The sequence below is a fragment of the Mus pahari genome, chromosome 4 (genome assembly GCF_900095145.1).
Source record: "Mus pahari chromosome 4, PAHARI_EIJ_v1.1, whole genome shotgun sequence".
NCBI classification, from domain to species: Eukaryota; Metazoa; Chordata; class Mammalia; order Rodentia; family Muridae; genus Mus; species Mus pahari.
In genome coordinates, this window is record NC_034593.1 from 144,513,422 (window position 1) to 144,519,676 (window position 6,255).

The following is a 6,255-nucleotide window of genomic DNA, read 5'->3' on the forward strand; positions in this document are numbered from 1 at the left end:
CCTCAGACACTCCAGAAGAGGGAGTCAGATCTTGTTAAGGATGGTTGTGAGCCACCATGTGGTTGCTGGGATTTGAACTCTGCACCTTTGGAAGAGTAGTCAGGTACTCTTATCCACTGAGCCATCTCACCAGCCCCCTCATTAAAATTGTTGATGGTTGGTATCCAAGACTTAAAAGTTGGCACTTGTATCACTTTGACATACCCTATCCTGTCCTCACGCATTGCCAGGCCTCTACCACATTCATAGAGTATTGATCTCTCCAAGATCTCTGCTACTCCCACTGAAGAGCATTTACTTGCAACCAAGCTCTGGCAATGAAATGAGTATTTGGTGAATTTCAGTGTAGAGAAACACTGTATTTTCCAATAATAATTCTAGTAGTGCCTGTTAAAACAAAATAAAACCCCATTACCATTTGCTAAAAAGCAAATATTTTAATTTCAATTTTGAGCTGGGCCTGGTGGTAAAAGCCCTGGTTATAGCCACTTGAGATATAAGTGATCAGCAACAAATCACTTGCCTAATGTGTGAGATTTGGGGGCGCTGAATTCATCTCTAATATTTGAGGATTAAGCTGTGAATATTAAAAAGAAAGAAAAAAACCCTCAAAAGTATGTGTCATATAGGAATTCAAACACTACCTTTCACAAGATTCCTCAAAAAAACACAAAGAAAAAGGTGAAGGGCAGAGCAGGTGAATGAGAAGCAGGCATCTCTATTGTAGTTTCTACAGGTGAGGACAGTGACAACCCCATAGGGTTTCTCAGCGACCAGAGGAGAAAGTCTTTTCACTCAGAGTTACCATAAAATATATTCCACAGGTTGAACTGAGTGTTTTTAACACTAGGAAATCAGAAGCATGCATTCTTTTTAAAGGAGAAATATCTTCATAATGAAAAAGGAAATGCCCCAGTCTCTTCATGTTTGTTAATTTGAAAGTAAAATACAAGTTGAAATTTGTAAATGCCCTTTAAACTTCCTTAATTTGTTTAAATGATTTTATCAAATCAAGGCAATTTTTAAGAGTAAAAGATTCTGAATTTATTTATTTATTTATTTATTTATTTATTTATTTATTTATTTGGTTTTTCGAGACAGGGTTTCTCTGTATAGCCCTGGCTGTCCTGGAACTCACTTTGTAGACCAGGCTGACCTTGAACTCAGAAATCCACCTGCCTCTGCCTCCCGGGTTCTGGGATTAAAGGCATGCACCACCATGCCCGGCTTTTTTGAAATTATTTTAACCAGAGTAGTAGCCAAAGAGATTGAAATTCGTGAATATGTACGCGATCTGTTTAAACTTAGAAGTAGTATTACTGGGAGATGGAAGAGTGCATTATATGGTTAACATTGACTGAGACTGGCAAGACTCAAACACAAGACTGGGAAGGAATCTTGAAAGTCTATTTGAACATTATCAGTGTTGAAGGCAAAGCCAATGCTGTAGAGACAAATCTGGAAGGCATCGGCCCAGAACTCACTAATGGAGACTGTCTGCGTGATAGAGTCCCTTAAATTCACCAGTGTGTATTGCTGAACATTGTTTCTCTTAGAAAAATGCAGGAATAATCTGTATTATTTTTTCATTGCTATTACAAAATAACTAACAAAACAAGGTTTGCTTTGGTTGACAGGTTAAGAAGCCTTAACTTCCATGATAATAGAAGCATGAGGTATCTGGTCACATTGTAGCTGGGCCATGAAACAATATTGATTATACTCAACATGGGGTTTCCTTCCCCAAACTTCTCTGGAAACACCCTTAAAAACATACCCAGCAGTATTTTTCCTAGATGATTCTACATGCAGTCAAGTTAACAAGATTAATCCTAACAAGTTTATGCCTTGTCAATTTGACATCCAAACACATTATATCCTAACATTCCACCCTGTCTCCTAAAGCCTCAGGTTCATCTCATAAAGCAAAATACATTTAGTTTTTTAAAGTCCCCAGTCTCTCTGATAAGTGGATATTAGCCCAGAAATGTAGAATACCCAAGATACAATTTGCAAAACACATGAAAGTCAAGAAGAAGGAAGACCAAAGTGTGGACACTTCGTCCCTCCTTAGAATGGAGAACAAAATACCCATATAAGGAGTTACAGAGACAAAGTTTGGAGCTGAGACAGAAGGAAGGACCATGCAGAGACTGCCCCATCCGGGGATCCATACCATTATCAACCACCAAACATAGACACTATTGCATATGCCAGCAAGATTTTGCTGAAAGGACCCTGATATAGCTCTCTCTTGTGAGGCTATGCTAGTGCCTGGCAAATACAGAAGTGGATGCTCACAGTCATCTATTGGATGGAACACAGGGCCCCCAATGGAAGAGCTAGAGAAAGTACTCAAGGAGCTGAAGGAGTCTGCAACCCTATAGGAGGTACAACAATATGAACTAACCAGTACGCCCTGAGCTCGTGTCTCTAGCTGCATATGTAGTAGAAGATGGCCTAATTGGACATCATTGGGAGGAGAGGCCCTTGGTCTTGCAAAGATTATATGCCCCAATACAGGGGAATGCCAGGGCCAGGAAGTAGGAGTGGGCAGGTTGGGGAGCAGGGCAGGGGGAGGGTATAGGGAACTTTCAGGATAGCATTTGAATTGTAAATAAAGAAAATATCTAATAAAAATTGTTTAAATAAAAAAATAAAATAATAAAAAATAAAATAACCCAGCACTCGGGAGGCAGAGGCAGGCAGATTTCTGAGTTCGAGGCCAGCCTGGTCTACTAAGTGAGTACCAGGACAGCCAGAGCTATACAGAGAAACCCTGTCTCGAAAAACCAAAAATAAAATAAAATAAAATAAAATAAACAAATAAAGTCCCCAGTCTCAGCTGTTACAAGCTTGCACTTTGTGATTCAAGACAATGTCTTAATTGTGAGTCCCTACAAAATCAAAAATATTTCCACTATTCAGCACAGAGTAAACATAGTAAATATCATCTTTTTTTAAATATTTATTTATTATTATATCTAAGTACACTGTAGCTGTCTTCAGATGCACCAGAAGAGGATGTCAGATCTCATTACAGATGGCTGTGAACCACCATGTGGTTGCTGGGATTTGAACTCAGGACCTTCGGAAGAGCAGTCGGTGCTCTTAACCACTGAGCCATCTCTCCAGCCCCCGTAAATATCATCTTTTAAGGAGTGTGGGGGGCAGGGGGCTGGACAAAAGTGAGGCCAAAATCCAGCAAGGCAAACAACAAATCTAATGTCTTAGGTGCTTGTCCTCATCTGGTAGGATTGGGCAGACCCAACCTACAGTTCTGCCACCTCTAGTATACAGCTTTGGACCCCATCTTTAGATATTCCTCAGAAACACCTTGCTGTATCAACTACCATTCATTATTACAAAATTCTTGACAAAAGCAATTCAAGTGTTTAGTTTCTCTTATAGTTTGGGGCCGGGCTGAGGGAAACAGTTCATAGTGCAATGCACTCATCCTGGTAGATGTAAAACACAACTAAGTAGTCACATCACACTCAGAGTCAGGAAGCAGAGAGATTAGCTGGTTTCCTTCTTTCCCTTTTCTGAGTGGAGCTGCCTACACCCAGGGTGAATGTTCTATCCCTAGTTAATCCTCTCTGGAAACACCTTTACAGACACAGGCAAAGCTTTGTCTCCTAGATGAATAAATCCAACCAAATTGACTGTAAAAATAAACTACCAAATAAAACATTAAAAAATAATTGGCTAGATTGTTAGCATTCAAGAAGGATGAAAATTTCCATGAATATTGACCCAAAGGGGTGATCATATGTTACTAAATAAAATATACTGCCAGGACACTCCTAGTCATGTCAGAGAATAATTAACAAATGTTCTGTTTTAAACTAGATTTATAGTTCAAACATACATTTAAATCTTGGTTCTTTCTATGTGTCGTCAAGGTCATGTTTATTTTTATTTCTGAACAGATAGATAACCTGTTTTGATTTAGGGGTTTGTTTTTCAGACAAGATCTTGCCAGGTGGCCTTCATCAGGTTCCTCGAACTCATGGAAATTATCCTGCCTTAATTTCATAAGTCCTGAGATTACAGTTATGTAGCACAATAATCAGCTTTATAATTGTATTTTTTTGAAGACTGTTTTTGAAGACCTATGACAAAAACAATTTAATTTGCAAATATGTACCATGGTGTATATATGTAATAAAGAGTTCATACACATATATACAATATAGTGAATTTATTATTTATATATATATATATATATATATATATATATATATATATATTTCTAGAATATTCTCTTTCACTGAACTTTGTCTTAGTTTCTTCCATGTGAATGGTATATAAACTCTACTTCAGAAACTATCATAAGTTTTGGGGAGGACTAAGCTCAGAGCCAGGCTGACCCCATGATAGGCTGCAAGCTGACTGTTTGGGAGACTAGGCCTACGATCTATTTCCCAGAAATGAGAACCTGGATCCAGGAACTAATGATTAGCATACCAGAGCCTCAGGCAACCAATCTGAGAACACCTTGTCATCTGGCCTGAAGTAAGAGTAGTAGCTAGAATGAGTAAGCAACCCTCCAGGGAGGTTTCTGAGCCTAACCAATTGTAGAATTAGTCCGACCTCTAGAGATAAAGCTAACCAATCAAGGTAAAAGGGTGCATATCCCTGCCCAGAATTCCTCTAACTGACATTCGAGCCCACAATGCATCTCCATTCCCAAATGGGTAGACCTCTGCATTCGGGAAATTCAGCTGAATAAACACTCTTTGCTTTTGGATACTGTTTGAATCTGGGGTATCATTCTTTGGTGAATCTTGGACCCTAACATTTTGATGCTTAAATTTGGAAAGGACACATTAAAAACAGCAATGGTGGAGATAGAAAGATGGCTCAGCAGTTAAGATCACTAACTGTTCTTCTTCAAGAGGTCCTGAGTTCAATTCCCAGCAACCACATGGTAGCTCACAACCATCTGTAATGGGATCCAATGCCCTCTTCTGGTATATCTGAAAAGAGCAACAGTGGACTCATATAAATAAAATATATTTTTTTTTAAAAAAAGAGAAACCTTACATTAAAAAAAAAAACAACAATGTCCTTCTATCACACTGCCTTGAAAAATTCAATAAATGTTAGTTTTTAAATAACAAAGACCAAATTCTGCTAATGTATAACTCAGTAGAAAACATTTTAAAAGACTTTAAAAATCAGAGAGATTAACTTAAAAAATAAAAGGGAATCATGAAACAGAGGGCTATTATTGGAATGAAGCTACGGCTGAACCTTCATGAACATACCCTGGGAATCAGGGGTAGGGAAGTCACAGCTGTACACATAAAAGGTTTGCAATCAGGCTTGGAAAGCCACATGTTTAACAAGAGTCACAGAACTGGGCCTACTGTAGAGATGCAAAAGAACCCATTCTGATCCATGTCTCACAGCTGAACTCTGCCCAAAGTGAAGAGGCCCCTCAGAAAAGAAACAAGTACTGAGAAGATAGAAATCATACAATTGTTGACTATGTCTACAGCATAGATGCTTCTAAAGGATTGCCTACCCACTATGGGCCATTCAGGACACATCAGGAAATTGTAAGAAGCACCATTACCAGAGAGTGTGGTCCCATTACAGACTTACCAGCAGATTACTGAAACACAGAGAAGGTCCATCTGCAGTGAATGCAGAATAAAGCATTCATGAGAGAGTGAAGACTCAGAGGTAGCAACAGGCATGTACTTCAGGAACTGTCCAGGGGGTCAGTCAAGTGTCCACAGGAAAAAATGCAACCCAGACTCACTACAATGTATAATTTTCACTAAGTTATAGGATCATTCCAGAAATACAAGACCCCTGGGATCCATCTTCCCTTGGTGGGGCTTCTGAAAATCACGAGATTGGTGTTGAAATATAAATCTGATAAGTGTAGAGGCTTCAGTGTGTTGGTTGGTATCCCTAAGACTAAGACAGTGTGTGACAGACCAGGTGCCCAGTGAGTGCTCACTGAATGACTGAAGACGGAGGATAAGAAAGAACCACAGGTTCTCACATGGCGACAGTGGATCTGCTTCTGAGGCTGAGTCACCAGGGAAGTTTAATGTGGTAAGTTCATACACATTAGTATTAAAATGTGGTTGAATCTATCTTTGCTCCAGGGCACTGCTGGGGAGAGGGCGGACTGGAGAAGCGTCACAGCTTCTGGGAAAGATCCCATTTCTGGTTCCATTTCTGGTTCTGGCACCTTTCCCGCCCGAGGAGGTGTGTCTGCCCGGGAGCAGTCTC